At 31.4% G+C, this 17,372-nt stretch overlaps 1 protein-coding gene across 4 annotated transcripts in view; it reads left to right on the top strand.

Moving 5' to 3' along the window:
* The window catches only part of retn (retained), a 348,336-nt gene that overhangs the window by 72,666 nt on the left and 258,298 nt on the right, over positions 1-17,372 (top strand). The window lies entirely within an intron of this gene.

Genomic DNA, 17,372 nt, shown 5'->3' with positions numbered 1-17,372 from the left:
TTGTTGATCTCCCAATAAATAGTGACCATGCACAGTGGCGGTTTTGCATTTAACCTCTTATTTGTCATATATTTTCATTATTTCGTATTTGGTTTACAATAGAGGCCCCCAAACTTTTTTGTTCCGTAGAACACGTGCCGATTTTCACTGTTTTGGGAAGATTCCTTGCTTTCCTGATATTAAATTTTACAAATGAATCCACTGCTCGTGTTTTTGCTTTGGTAGGATTTACTGTATTGTTAACATTTTCGGAAATTAAATAAGTTAAGTTTTATAGATATACAAAAAATAATAACGATCTTATCTCCCTTAGTCCTACATTTAACACTTCCTCTCTTTTTGATAACGTTTTAATATTTTGTGTAAGAAAAGTTTTTTTGATGCATATATTGTTGTGATATATGATATTTAGATGTTAAACTTCTGTTGTTTCTTCGTTGTTCTGTGTTAAATGTTAGTATTATTATGGTCCCGAATTGAGTTGTAGTAACTCCTGGGAATGTAATTTATATGTATTTTAAAATAAAATTTTCAATTCAACTATGTCGGGAATCGAACCCGAGACCTCCTCGCATGGTAGCCAAACGCGCTGACAACTATACCACGAGGCCGATTTTAACTCATCAAATAACATTTTATCCACAGTGGTAAGGTAACAAGACAAATCAAAGTTTTTTTTTTTAATTAATAAAAAAATCTCATGTATACCTTATATTTTGGCGTGATTCCCGCATAATTTAAATAAGAAATTAATGTATGAGATACTCTAAGTGTATGAGTGTTTTTATTCAAAAACTAAAAACAACTGTAATTACCTCTTCTGTGTAGTTGTAAATTTGGCTGCATGTCGCTTAATAATTGCCTTTCCACCGTCGATATAAATTATTGTATTTACCCCGCAATGTTGTGTTTAAAAGTTCCCCAAACAAAAAGAATTTAATTCAATTACCATGATATAATTTTGAATTCACTATCCTTGATGTTTTGGTATATATTTTATTTTATTTTATTTGGGAAACCAACAGTTCTACATACATATTTATAGTAAACAAACAGATATAGTGTATAAACTCAGAACTTATAACAGATTTTCTCAAAGTATACAAAGTTAGTAAAGAAAATAAATTACATATTAAATAAATACATATAAGTTTATACATATAAAAATGTTATTTTCATGTACTCGAAAATATTTTTCAATAATCAAAGAATTTACTTTTATTTTTTTAAGAACAGTAAGTTATTGAAAATTGGGCGGAATTAGAACAAGGATGCTTGAAAAGAGGATAAGGAGGGGAAGGGAGATGTACATATTTATTATTATAATGTCTACCATGTTACATAATTCATTTTTTATGTAAATTTTAAATCTGACTCAGTGATGTTTGTGTTATCTATGTCTTTAAATTTTGATTTAAATATATACATTGAATTTTATAATAAAGATACCGGTCTCGAGGATGTTGCGAAAGCGATGAAACCGGTCATTGGTTATTCCAAATTTGTGGTTTTAAGTATCACTCGTCTTTTATTTTTATAATAAATTACAAAGTGTTTTTTCACCGAGAATTTTCATGAACTTCAACGTTTTAAACGTCAGGTATGTAGTTTTTAACTTTATTACTTTATTAAAATCTGACTGTTTTTTGTTAGTCCTCGAGTCCGGCAGGACACCGCAAGCGAGGGAATAAAGTATGAAAATAAGTAAGAACACTATGAAATCTCACCTCGTAAGTTGTAACGTGCGGATTAAGCGGTACTTTATTGGTGCGGGGCTCGTAAAACTGTCGCGGGTCGTGAGAAGGCGCTGCGGGACGCCGCGGGGTGCCGCACCGTGTGTGTGTTGCCTTATTATGTCCTGAGTTGAGATGGTCAACATGAAGCCCTCGTTTGTCATATCATCGAATTATTATGAAAATTGCGTATTTTGCTCAATAGACACGCAGTATCTTCATTGACAGTAAATACATACATATATCACTTTGTTATCACGAATTAAAAAATCCCTGTTATCAGTATTACGTTTAAATAAAAAAAAACTACATTTGCGAACCTTAGCCTGAAAAAAATCCGCGAGTTTCTGAGGGGGGTACTAGGAATACCCCAGCTAAAATGCTATATATACGACTTAAAAAATAAATAAATAATGTTTTTATAATTGTCACTGTAGTGTGTATAATGCTGTTTCATAATATTTCGAGTTTTCTGAGTAATCCATACATTTTTACATAAAATACTGTTATTGCTATTGATGATGCTATTTTTATAATAACGCGCTCCTCTCGCTGCTACGTGTTGAATATTATTGATCTAAAGTCACGCTATTCGGCAGCGAGAAGGTATAGAGCGGAGTTGAGAAGGGGAATGCAAGTTTTTTTAAATTTATTTTTTTAAAAGAAATAATTCCGTTCTTATAATAAACCAAAATATTTAATTTTGAGGCCATTTTCAACGAGTTCTTAATGTTAAATGTAATTTTAATGTTAAATATAACGCACGAAATCTGGATGTTTGTGGTTATCGATGGAAATAAGCGACCAAATAGCAAGAAGCACACGTGCGAACTGACCAAAATATCAAAGATATTAAACTGCAGAGAGATGAATTGTAATGTTTGCTGTTTGCACGGTGGAAAGCAAAGACAAATGCTATATTAATAATTTTGATACATTCTTAACATTATGGAGTGTGTTAAAAATTTATCTTAACGTATGCAAAAAAATGAAATCAACATGATGATTAATAAGTCTTCTTTGTATATTCTCACATAAAAAAAGTATATTGTTATGTGTCCTCGGCTGGGGTAACCCCAGTGAGGTAACATTATTTTTTTATTAATAATCATTGTTAATAATGTGAAATGCCCCTGGAAGACCCAGATACCTTAGGGCCGGATGAGTTGATGAAAACTTCTATAGTTTGGAGAAAGTAAGTTTTTATTTTCATTTATTTATTTTTTAGTTACATTGAGGACATTACCGAGTATACAGTTCATTCTCAACACATTGCGAAATTGTTTTCCCAAGAGAAATCTCAATGTCATAAAATATATCGACATCCGAGGCGATACGATTGAATGACACGATTGCTCTACCTACCGGCATAACCATTGGCAGGTTAGTTCTGCATCGCGGTAGGCAGAACAACCTGTGTTGCCTTTGTCGAAGATAATTATCAGGGAAAAATAGACCGAATTCATTCAGAATACCGGAATTATGTATGCGACCACCAATAAGTTGAAAAAAGTGAACACCCAAATGAATATACCTTCTCCCCAAAAATGATTCGTAGCCCAGCATTCCTAGTAAAAAGTCAGTCAGGAAAAGCCACGGGTAATATTCATATTCCCTGAGATACAGATAACGCAGAATTTTTTTCTGCACCCTCTCTATCATTAATGAATATGTGGTTTCATTTGACGACCAAATGATGGAACTAAATTACAAGCGACTTCTTACCAAGGAATTATACAATTTGTAGTTTGTAATATCCGTCGATTAAAGGAAAATGACTCTCAAATCTATAGTGGCCTCAGAGTAAAATTATTACTCTGAGATAGTAACGTTATTGAAATATAATGCTAGTTATTAACAGTGGTACGCAGATTAAAAACCTTTTGGAATCTAATTTTAGTGAAAGGTAATTTGAAATGCGATAAAAAATTAATATCCAATGTTTTTACTTTTCCTTTTTTTTGTTTTTTTTTGCTGTATAAAATTTAGAAATTTTATGTTTTATGCATCTTACAAAACATAACATGTTTTCTGTGGATTTCCCTGTACCGAAATATTAACATCATACGTATTCGTACGCAGATTTATTATAAAACTTATAGATATAATTTATTCTCGATATGGATGATTCACGATGTTCGCGCAGTGCTTTACGAATAGGAAAAAAACTTCTCTCGACCAAAACCTGATTTTGAGAAAGTATTTTTAGACAGGTATATAATGTCATATTATTCTTGTAATAATAAAAACATGTACCTTCATGTACATGAATATTAATATTTCTAAAATAAAAAAAGTTTATCGTCTGCTTTAGATAATAAATAAAAAAATAAAATAAAAAGATCTTAACAATTTCGTCTTTTTTAATGTGATTGGCCCGATGACCCCCTGAAGACCTTTTTTAGTCAACAAAAATTGTCTAAAAATTCAAATAAATTTGTAGGTAGGTTCACTATGCAACAAGTATAAACAGTTGTAAATAGGTTACTTAAAAAACAGGATTCAGTATTTTTAATATTGGCGCTAATACACACAAATGTTTTTTTTTTTGTTATCAAATAACTACGGTAAGATTTTTATTAAAATATCAGTTATCGAACTAAACGAAACGTCTTTGTGGCATCCGCATTGAATTAAATAATAAATATTAAATATCGACAGTGAATTTTAAATACTTGTATTAAGAATGTTTTGATAATGTTTAATTTTGACTGAAAACAGAGAAATCTTTAAGATTTTTTCTAAATGATAACATTGTATCTTGTTTCTTTTTAGTCTTAAAAGTAATTTCTTCTGTAAATATTTCAAAAAATTATAACAAGTTTTTTTTATCCGATAAACCTATTTAACTTTCCAATTGTATGTAATGATTGTGTTTAAAAAACCTCTAAAACTATGCTTTTGTGAAATATTTAAAACTATTCATATTTAAAAAAATCAGTACCTTGACAATTTTTATCTGTGGTACGAAATAATAATATGTGACGAATGCTTTGTTTATTTTTCGCCTTATAAATGATAAAATATATATATATATTTTTTTTTTACATGAAAACTTCGCATACGCATAAGCACCTGTTATAAATGATGAATAGATAAACATTGAATGTTTTTACGTGTTACCAAGAAGTATTTGAGACTGTTGCTTTTCCAATAAATCAGCGTTATGATTAGGTAAATATCACAAATCGTATTGGAAATAACCGCAAAGGAAATTGTGGCCATTTCCGAAAACTGTTAACCGCCATTATCAAATATTTGTACAGAAACAAAACAAAACGTCTTTGGTAATTATCGGAACGAATCGGAGAGGAAATATATCTCACTTAGTTACAAATTAAAAACACAAAAAAAACTAGTTGAAATCAAGCTGAAGCAAATAAGCATAGAAAAAAAAATGAGTAACATGTGAACAATTAAATAAAACTTTGGACATTGTACAATCCTCCATAGAACTATGATAATGATAAAATATATATTTTTAAATCTGGCGCGGTGAAACAAATTGGGTCCATTGTATTATTTGAGAAATTATTTCAAGTTTATTTGCGAAAAAAATGTGTAATAAAGAATTAGATATACACCTATCGTGCTGTTCATAATGTATCTTTACATATATTTTTGTTTACATGACACTTAAAAGTTAGTACCTACACAATAATTAATTCAAAAAATCCTAAACACTGATTTTTAAGACATTATAATATTTCAAATATAATGTTTCGTTTTCAAGTACGTTAGTGTTTATAAAATTCATAATCTCGCAACTTGGCGTTTCCTGTTGTAAAGTGTGAGGTTTCTATAAAATTGTAAATAATCTAATTAATTAGCAAGTCCTCTTAAGACATCTGGAACAGAACCTGTACCTACCTATTTTTTACCCATAATATTTTTTGTGAATAATTTTCAAATATTTCTTAAATATAAATAAAAACGTATATAGAAACAGGGGGGAGGAGAGTACTGAAGTTCTGAGTTCCGTAATGTTTTATCAACTAATCTGCACTTTACTATGTGTAGAAGTATTTCTTTTGATTTTTATGGCTTTTTTTTACCATCATAACTGAGAAAACTGAAATTTGTCTTATTTTTAAAGGATGTTCTTTAAACATTGTGTATTTTGTCATCGACTGTTTGATTTCTAAAATAAATAAAAAAATAGAGGTTCCTTAGTTCACTATAACATTTATTGTCCCTTTAATGTTTTACTGTAAGTACTTATCTTCCCGTAACATTGTGTTATAAAAAACAACTTTTTAATACATGTTACAATCTGTACAACAATCAAGCTTTGTTTAATAAATTAATATCGTACGTCTTTCTGTTGACCGCATTTTTCCAAGTTTCTTGATCTATATTTATTGATCTCAAATACTTGAGATTATCTCAGGAATCCAAAGCCAGCGAAGCGCCCATCGATTATTTATCCGCGTCCAAAATACTATTGAATTTGATTCTCCTCTGTATTAATATTGAGACATGTCGATAAAATAGTTATCTGCTGATCAGAGTATAGGCAACATTTATCATTTTATATGAGGCACAGGTAACTATTGATCGAGAAGATAATTTATAATTTCATGTCATAATTCAATAGTATTCCGGCTATCGATGATTCTATCGTTTTGTATCGAAAGAATGCTCTTATCTTAATAAAATACGTTTGCATAGTGATAAAAATGAGCTTGTGTGTTTAAATAAATAAACGGAAGAATGTTTTACATTCTCCTTAAATTTGAGTTGGTTTGTTGTAGGTATTGTCTGTTAGCCTAGATCCTACATTAAAATTCTAATTCTCTTCTTCTTTGTCGGCTCTTCTCGTTCTCAGGCTGTATGTTCTTCGGTTCCGGGTGTCGCTTTCGTTTTGGCCGTTTCTCTGCAAGATTTGGGAGCGATTTGCTATCCAGGGTCTCCTCTAGATGACTGTTGGGGAGATCCACAGATATTGCCTTATTTACTGTATGTCTGGTGGTCTCCGCCTTTTGTGCCCGTAACATCTCGGCTGTCACTCTTTTTGCTTACAGCAGACACCCAGGCTACCAGGAATGCGTGAACTCTTAATGACATATTTTAATGATACTCCTGGCGATCACCTAAACATTCGCATTTATGCTGCTTCAAGTTACCCAGAGTAGGAATTGTACATATTCCAGCATTCCAACAATACAAATTCTGCCCTCCGTATGAAGTGCGGTATCTCAGACATGTTTCTGAGAAAAGCGCGGTAAAAGAAAAATATTTTGTTTTTGTTATAGTTTCAATACTATGCATGTCATCACTATATGCCATGTATCAAAAGAATGAAAAAAAAAGAGAGAATGATTTAGTTTTCATATTAAGATGTATATTTAAATTTCAACTCTAATGTATGGGAGCGAAGTATGGAATTGGAAAAATAATGATGAAAGTAGGTTGAATGCTGTCGAAATGCGATTCTTCAGGCGAATGTGTGGTAAAACGATGTATGATAGGTGCACAAATGTCGAGATCCGTGAAGTGTGTAAGGCTGAGACATGCATTATTGACAGAATTAAGAAAGGGGTGCTGCGTTGGTTTGGACAGGTAGAGCGAATGGACAGCGAAAGAACGACTAAAAGGATCTACGATGCAAATGTTGATGGATGCAGAAAACGAGGAAGACCGAGAAATACATGGCACGATCAAGTCCATCAAATACTTGAAGATGGACATGTCAAAAGTAGGAATAATCGGCGTGCGTGCATAAGAAGATGTATGAATGTAGAGGAAGCGAGGTCTGTATGCCAAGATAGAGTGTTATGGCGTTCTATCCTCTCTGTCTACCCCTACGGGGAAATGGCGTGATGGTTTGTTGTTGTTGTTTAAATTTAAAATATAAAATAAACTTAAATAAAACTACATTACGGATAATTTTAAACTAAAAATTTAATTACTGCACTTTTGCTTACTGGATTTCATGGTTCCTGAATGAATATTAATACAAGAGTAAGACTAAATAAAGATCTTTTCTTCGTGATTCCGAATCTGTATTTAACAAAATGTCGTCAAAAACGCTAGATACTGCACTTTATAAGGTCTAAGTTTATTTTTAGCAATTTTTGGTTCGTTGTTATGTTTTATAGTACATATAACGCATATATGTAACACTTCTTCAATGTACCGCTATATCAACAATAAGTTATGAAAGATCTTAGAACTACTAACTATAGTCAACAAATCACAAAATCAGTCTAGTTTTATTTTCTCATCTTAGACAATGGCAATACAATAGCTAATTATTTACATGGACAACAATCTAACCTAATATATCTAATTGTGCTAATTATACATAAATGAATATAAATGTATGAACCTGAGTACAGCTAAACGTAATCTGACACACCACGACCGTAGGCTTCGGCTAAGCCGAGTTTCGGCCAATTTTTGGCCGAAACTTCGATCTGTCACTAGTCACTACTGGCTAGTTTAAGAAGCCATGTGAAATATGTAAAAAAAATACATTTAGCACTGTACACTTGTACAGTCCTCCTCAGAACAGGTTTCCTAGTGAGAAGGACGCTTAAATTACTTTTGTATATAGTTGGATAATTTATATAGCGCCATTTTTGTGAAAATCACCTCAAGGGCACTGTACAATTAATAAATATCCCAGTACGTCTTGCAGCTACAGAGCGCATGGACGGTTGGGATTCTAATTAATTAATTATGGATAACTTATATAGCGCCATTTTCGTAACAAAATACCTCAAGGGCGCTTTACATGGTGATTCTATTGTTAAGTTAATTTAATTGAAGCTTTTAAATTTGTCATTTAATTAAAATAATTTATTTTGTTGTCACGTGCTACGGATTTATTCAAATGATTTAGTTTTTCTAGTTCCTCGGTTTCAATTAAAATCAATAAAAAATTATAACAGATAGGAGCTAGATTACAGGACGTCTTGCAGCTACAGAGCGCATAGACAGTTAGAAATTTAGCCCCCATTTACACATTTTAAAAATTGACAAATAAATTTAGTGTATTAATGATATTTAAAAAATAAAAAATATGAGTAATAAAAAAGAGTAAGATTACAACACGTCTTGCAGCTACTAAGCGCATAGACGATTGGAATTCTAGACCCTATTTACAAAATTTAGGTATTTTAAAGTTGATATATGAAATCTAGATAACCAATCATCGTGCAGCTACAAAGCGCATGGACGAGTGGAATTCCAGCAAAGTTAAAGCAATATCAATAAGTTTATAAAAAATAGAGCATAGTAGTAAATTGGTCAAGTGTTCATGCCAAAAAGAAAGCAATGAAAAACTAAATAAATCAAACACTGTTTCAACTCCATGGTTAACAAAGGGAGGTAGATGTCCGAAGAGAAGCTTTTGTAGACAGTAGGTAGATACCGTCGCCATGTGGCCCATTGGCTGCTAGATAATTTCTGGAAACGCACGTGTGTAGTACTATTATGCCTTTTGTTCCAACGACTTGGTGTCCATTTTGGTCCGTATTATTTCGTTTTATGAGACGCAACATTCCTGTTCAATTCACTTTTTTACATGAATATTACACAAACGCGTGTATGAGCGGTTTGATTTATCATTTTGTATGTTATTAGAAGGCAGATATTTGAAATATTATGTATTTATCAATAAATTTCAGTTCACTTTTAGTAGCACTGTTGTTATTTATTAATTATGGGTGTAGTGTTCTAAATAGCAAAATTTAGGTACTTTCGCGTCAAAAGCTGATGCATTCTTAAACGGTTTTAAAGGATTCATATAAAATTTCATGATTTTAAGGTTACAGGCGCACTATTTTTTGTAAGTTTCCATTGTTCACTATTTGTCACATGTTTTGTTAAGAATAAAGTATAAAACAATGCTATTAAATAAATAGTCTTCTTTTGTCCACCGTTTGTCTAAAACATGACTACACTACTACACACTAACGACTTATAAACATTAACTCATTGTTTTCTAACATATAACAACTTATTTTCAAATTTATTATAAGATTATAAGCTATGGTTGGAGAGGAACTATATTTCACGCCCAGCCCGATTGTATCTATATAAAATATTTTATATGGTAAAAAAAAAACTTATGTAAAAAAAAATATTGCCTTTCTATTTTCTTTTTCTCGCTATATTTTACAACCCTTAATTATATTTTCCACCCCTTTCTCGGAGGGAGAAAGTGGACACGAACATCGTGACATGATTTGAATAATAAAACATTATTACATTTATTAAAGCAGTAATGATTTACGGGCTGCTATGCACCCAGCTGTGCCGTATGATTGTCCCTTGATATTCTATAAAACATAACTTATATTATAGATGCCCACTGCCTACACAGCATGGTCACAAAATTCATGACTTAGAAAAACAGTAGACAAATAAAAATTGGGTTTTCATTTTTAGGATTCGCATCATAATTTTTCTGATCGCAACTAGTGATGCACAGGGCACTGCATTGGTACTCCAATTGCAGCGTATTTATATGTAAGGTAAGGTCAAGAATGCCAAGGATCCTCAGAACGGTTAACAAAATCTCACTTAACAGTACTGTCGATGTGTTACTAATGCAGAGGCAAGCATTCAAGAAGCAAGCCATGTTATCACTACTGACTTGAGATGACACACTTGCTATGTCTGCCTAGATCATGCTATGACTTAACCTATTGTATATTTAAATAGATTCTAAGATTGTTTAGTTTAAGTTAATTCATTGTATTATGTATCATTAAAATCCAAGAAAGATAGTTTTCTCAATTGGTCTGGGTGTTGTGGTGTATTTTTCATTACCTCCTTCCATATCCTCCCAGTCTACAGGCTAAGCGGGTTATTCCTTTAAAAAAACAAAAGAAAAATGCCAATATATTAGGGCTTTTATAAGCCTGTAGATTGGCTTTAAGAATAAAAGGTGACTATTTTCTATGAAATCTAACAGTGTTAAATGAACGCGAATTGAATTTACATTTACGATGAATGTCGTAAGCAGTGTTGTGTCGGTCGATCATCACTGGTGCTGATCGGAGAGAGTCTGATTTGCGTTTCCGTTTCGCGACGCGTGGTGCTTTGTTAGGTAGATATATTTGGGCCGGCGATTTAATGTTGCCAATGTTCATACTTTTTCTGCTCGGATATTTAAAAAATAATGTAATATTTAAAAAAAAATATTTTGAATATTCCCCATGGGCCTGTGTATATGGAGCAGAAATAAAGTAAAATACATACGATATTTTTGTGATGAAATTTCGTGACCACCCTACTCGACCGATACATATTTGTATAATATGATTATTAAAATATGGAGATATCACCTAATGGATTTCCAGTAATGGCATATTATTGTGTCACCCGTGATCGGACAACTCATTAATATTGTGAAGTCAATGTCTCCACATTGAATCAACATCATCTCTGTCCATACAGATCAACCTGCATTCTTTGTCTCTCTCAATACATGCATACTAGTTATAAGAATTATTGTTATTTTTCAATAGCATGCTAACCAATTGAGAGTAACATGTTAAATGCTATTGCTAAATTCCACTCCGGAAATTGAGTTTGAATGCTCGAAGAATTTTAATTTTTTTTTTCTTAATTATTGACGGGGTTGTGGTCCCGTGGCCGCACTGCAACACTAAAAGCAATATTTTGCAAACTTTTTTAAAAGCGCCCCCGAAGGCTGGGAAAGTGCCAAATCGGCATTAAACGCTGTCGCGGACTCGCGGATCACAGGTCCGAGGTCCGCACCCTGCTCTACCACAACTTGGTTCCTATTTTCTAATAGTGAGTTATTTACAACTCGTTCAAAATGCTCCCCAAAATTGAAATATTTGTGTAAATCATAAAAACGTAAATATATCTATTAAAAGTTTTATATTTAAAAAAAATCTCTTTAAAAATCTAGTATTTCGGTATTTTTCTTATTGTTTATGCCTATATTCACGTTTTTCATCGGTTAAAACGTTGATTTTCCGCCTCAAATATTATTTAAATTAATTTTCTCTTTCAAAAATATTTACACTATTTATGATATTCTCTTTACTATCTGCTAACTGCTAATGCTGCCATTCACGCGATTTTCTTACCGGTATGTAGGTAATAGTTTTGATCGGTGCTTTTTATGTTGTTTGTAAAATTACGTTTATTTTCAGTAACAACATTTAAAGGTGGTTCGTTATATCAATGTATTTACGCTGATAATATTAAGTATTTTATTAAATTATTCAAAATTAATTAGCATTATCTAATCCTTTTCACATTTGAATACGATTTCACGATGCTGCTAATGCTAATTATTCCATTACTAATACGTACACACACACACATTTTACCACTGCGGCTGTCATATCGGCAAGATCGTGATATCACTGGACAATTCCATGCTTTATATTTTGTCAATCGATTTTATCGACATTTTGATATATGTACATGTCTATGAATACAATATTCAATTTGTAATAATTTTTTAGTACTGAATGAATTTTTTAAGCTCCGGATGCACAGAGATACTTATTTTTTCTGGCGTCCCAACCGCATCATGTCTATAAAAAGCTTTAAGTTTATGTGTATTTAAAATATATTTATTATACTCGTATCATACTATATAATAATAATTAGAGCGATTTAATAACTGTTAATCAAATAATATACGTTAGGTACATGAATTTTTAATAGTTTATTTTTTTATGATTTTAATTTTTTTTAACGCCAAATTCCTATTCGTCTTCTGTTTTATTTATGAGCTATAAAATATAAGTGTTTTTCAAGGTGTCACTATTTTTTTTTGAAATATTTTGTTCAATCATTTTCTTGGCTATGTATCCTACACGGAACATATCGCACCTTTAAAACGAAAACGACTTAACTAAAAAAAAACTTAAAATGAGTTTAAAAAATTACTTCAATGAACATTATCCATCTTTCTGCATTAAAAAAAACGCAACATTCGGATGGGAAGTAGACAAAACATTTGCATCGGTCACTTTTTTACTCAGAGAATTTAGATTCCGTGTCAGTACGGAAGCGACGCTATGAGTGTAGTGTTTATATTGCTGTGAAGGACTCAACATAGACAAACATATAGTGACCGAAAGCCGGTTGATTCGATTTTATTCCGATATAAATCGCAACTTTACTTAATTTTTTTAAATTAGCGATTTAACTTTGTAATTGTTTCGTTCCGACTTACCAATAAGGTTAGTGACTTATTTAAGTTTATGTAATTTCGTGAATAAATAAAAACATGTGTTTGGTGACCTGATCCGACCAAATTAAAAATTATATCATTATCTTATTTATCAAAGTGCATTCGTTTGTTTGTTTATTTTCTATCTAATAATGAGTCATTAAATAAATGTCTCGTTTAAACTTATAATAATTTATTTTTAGTACGCTTTTTTTCATAGAATCATAGCTAAATGCCTTCGGTATAATTTTTAACTTGAAATTTGGTGCTTACTTCGAAAAATACGAAACAATCGACGAAATAATACGAAGGTGTCACAATTGAACGTAGTTATGCAGAAAGCAGCCAGTCCACAATTTTGAAAAAAATTGATATTGGTGTTATCTCGTTCAGTAAGGTCAATTCTATGTTTTGCTAAAAACAGCCATACCGCTTTCATACAAAAAACTGTAATAATTAACTTCTGAAAATAGTGTCGATCACAACAACAGCATTTCTCAATCTGCAAAAACACCCGCAGCGCTAGAAAAATCTGACGGTACTTTAAAAATTATTAAAACTGTTCAAATACATAAATAGATTCAAATTATTAAAACTGTTCAAATACATAAATAGATTCTTGTTTGTTATATAAAAAAAAAACGAATGTATTCACTGTTTATCACTTGTCAAAGTCAAAAACATTCCAAGTATTGTGTAGATTTGATTATTCGCTCGTTTTATAAAGGTGCTATTATCTCAGTTTCATATTTCAATGGCTGGCGGTTTTTTGCATAACTACGTTCAATTTACATTCTTCTTTTCTCGTGAACTAAAAGACAAGTGAAACAAACAGCATTACATTAAAACTGCCTAACCATTTTTTCATTGTTAACTGCATTACCACAATTCATCATAAACTTTGATTAAAAAAAAAAAAATGTATCGGATTCTGAAGCCTTTTCAACCATCAAATATGTAAAAAAAAAATTTTCGTTCTACGAGATAAGAGTTAAATATCGGGCTGCATGGTTTTTGTGTTTTAAACTAAAATTTTATATTATTTTTGATTTGAATAATTAATTTTGTATTCATAGTTCTAGGTGGAGCTGTATAATAAATTATGCAGTCGATTAAACAGCATTTTCAAACATTCAATAGTGTTACAACATAGAAAACAGCAATAAATCTACAATCAAATTTTATTAATCAATAATCTTCGTATTTGAACGTAAATTTAATTACGGACAAACACTGTCGGCATTTTAGTATCGAGTTTTCCTACGCTCACAACTCACGTTTATGTCCATTTGATTGCTTTATGTTACCTTCTTGAAGATCCGTGTAAACTGTTGACGAACAATAAAATATGTATTTCGAAATATTCACGTTATGCTGATACGTTTTGCGGTTTCGAGGAAAGAAAAAACCGCGCGTTCTGGTAATGGCGTATGGTCCCAAACCGACAAATGTGAAGTTACGAGTTTTATTTAATGTGAAATATGAAATTAATGGTTGTGTTATATTATATATCGCCATTTTCTTTGGTTTGACCATTGTCTGCGCGTCTCATTCCTCTCGTATCGACGGTCTCATGCAAGGTACGTTCGCTGTCATTATATGATAGAAATTCTTCTCATTTCTCTCTGAGTCAACGGGTCACAGCTATTAAAATGGCATGTTGCTGTGATGTGTTTTCTCAATTTCATTACCTTTATGATTATTTCTTGTTAATATTGCGGTCGGAAAATCCTATAAGTGTATTAAATGCAAGAAAATATGCATTATCAATGCACACACCATCTTTTAATCGTTCTTCTCTGCGTCGTAAAAAGCTTACATTTAATTTCACAATCACCTGTAAATGCACTTTTTGTTACCTACATTTTTCGTATTATTTACATATATTTTTACTTCCTTGACATTATGTAACATCCGTTTGTTAGCCGCTAACTAATTTTCTCACTGTAGGTTTTCTTGGAATATTGAAAACTGTTTTCTTGATTTACGATAAGATGTGTTTGTTTTTCTGTTTATACAGAAAGCAAAAAAAGCTGTAACACATATTAACTGCACGAATGTAATTAAAGGGACAAAAAATTTGTTTTTTGTACATTTAATATCATTAAATGCATACTTTTGTCATGAATTTATAAGCTCTTATTTTCTAAAAATAAATATTTTGCATTAGTGGTATAATATTTGTTTGATCTATTTTTTACTTCTTAGACATAGCCAAATACAAAATTATAATCAAAAAATTTTAAACAATGACACATTACAATAAAATTTACACAGATATTACACAACACGGAATTTCAAGAATCATTAGAAAGAGCCAAAAAAATAAGAAAAATAATATTGTATTATTTACCCGAATATTTTAATTTGCAGACAATTTCCTAAAATATGTTATTGAAAAATTAGCAAAAGGTTGTAGTAGAGTGAGATTTGAAGCTCCGAACTTTGTTGATCCACGAGTACACAATACACAGTTTTTTTTCTTTAAAAAAATAAATATTTGCGTTCTTATGATTTACATAAATTTATAATTTTGAGGGCCATTTTCAACGAGTTGTAAATAACTCACTATTAGAAAATGGAATCAAGTAGGGGTAGAGTGGAAATCAAACCACGGACCTTTTGTCCGTGAGTCCGAGACACTAGCCACACACAGGACCACAACCCGATTTTTTAATGTTTATTTTATGATTAATACTTAGTATCAACATGATCGTTTGATTATAAATTCAACCGTAATTTATTAAAAAATGAAGTAGTTTTAGTTATTTTTATATAATGATCTTTGAATATTGGTAAAGAACTTCTTTAAAACAAAAATAATCTCCACCTTAGTCGGGCAACGGGCTGAGCCATGTTTGATAGAGACTAACCTAACCAGAGGACACCCCTTTTTATGTTTAAATGCTCTATTGTTATATAAATCCCCTGTAATAAATATGTATGTACATACATATATTTAATAAATATATAAGTAAATAATATTACTAAATATTTAAATTCTGTAAGATCACTAAATAAATTCAATCTTCCGAACGATTTCCGAAAATGACTATTAAAAGACGTAAAAATCTCAGCTTCTATATTGATAAAACAAGCGAAAATATAATTACTAGAATAAAATAACACATACGGCTTTTAAGTTATAATTATTTTTCTGATTCCGCTAATCACTTAATTAAAAATAATTACACCTTTGATAACAATAACTGACTGTTTAATTATTAAAAATATATTTCAATCTAATACCTACTACCAACCCACATCTTTTTCTTATTTTCTGTTAATTTGTAGCCTGGACGAAAAATCACTAAACATAAGTTAGCAGATGATGCGTTTTGAGGTTTGTTGTTATTTAATAAGAATTAAAATATTTAAATATTCTGAAAACGGTCGGCAGATATAATTAATTTGATATAATTTAACAAGGAAAATCACGAAGTCAGTTCGGCAAATGAATATTAGTTTTAAATAAATAAATGGTCACCCGACCTGTTATGCCTTGACGTATGCATCCAACTGCCGACACCTAAGTTCCAGCGATAAATAATGCAATAGACATTCCCCATACAATTGTAATTGCATTGCAACAATAAAACCCGCGGCCGCGCCACGAACCGCAGCCGCAGCCCGACAATTAAACGTTCCGCCGCGCCGATTTGCAACTTTGTTGCGCCCAAACCGACCAATCCGCGACCCGACCTTCCACTTCTTGCTCTTGTGCTATCTAAGTATGAAGATTGCGTAAACTGACATAAATCACCCATTTGACACGCGATCTGTTCGCCATCGACACCGTCACTCCAAAAATCATTCATTTTATGCATATTAACGTCAATAATAACATCATTTTAAAATAGCCATTCAGAACAACAATACCATACCAACAGAATCCGTGTGTATACATTTTCCAAACATACATAATATGAGCCCATTGCAGGTGAAGTAAACTCATTGCTTATATTGCATTTCTGTAATCACCCTTTTTATCTGGTTATTTATCTTACACTAGTCTTGATTTCTTTGATAACAAGTTGTTTTCTTTCATTAGATCACTGAATCAATCATAAACACCCCTCTCCCTCTTCCACTTCTACCGAGTCTAATATGTACCATTGTTTCTCTTTACTTTCTTTTTTAGTAATTTTCTATGTATACATATGTCCTTAAAAATGCCCATTGGGCGTTTATATATATATATATATATAATTAAATATATATCTATATAAAGAAACACATAGAATATTACAGTAAGATTTGCCTAAGAACGGTCGTGTCGCCTGATAATTCTACAAAGGGAATGGTCATTGACGATGATCGACAGCTAACACCCAATAGTCTTGATTTCTTTGATAACAAGTTGTTTTCTTTCATTAGATCACTGAATCAATCATAAACACCCCTCTCCCTCTTCCACTTCTACCGAGTCTAATATATACCATTGTTTCTCTTTACTTTCTTCTTTA

The sequence above is a fragment of the Micrasema longulum genome, unplaced genomic scaffold (genome assembly GCF_059751315.1).
Source record: "Micrasema longulum isolate JH-2025_06_02 unplaced genomic scaffold, ASM5975131v1 h1tg000529l, whole genome shotgun sequence".
Lineage (NCBI taxonomy): Eukaryota > Metazoa > Arthropoda > Insecta > Trichoptera > Brachycentridae > Micrasema > Micrasema longulum.
The sequence above is the reverse complement of the archived record's forward strand: the minus strand, read 5'-3'. Positions and strand labels throughout refer to the sequence as shown.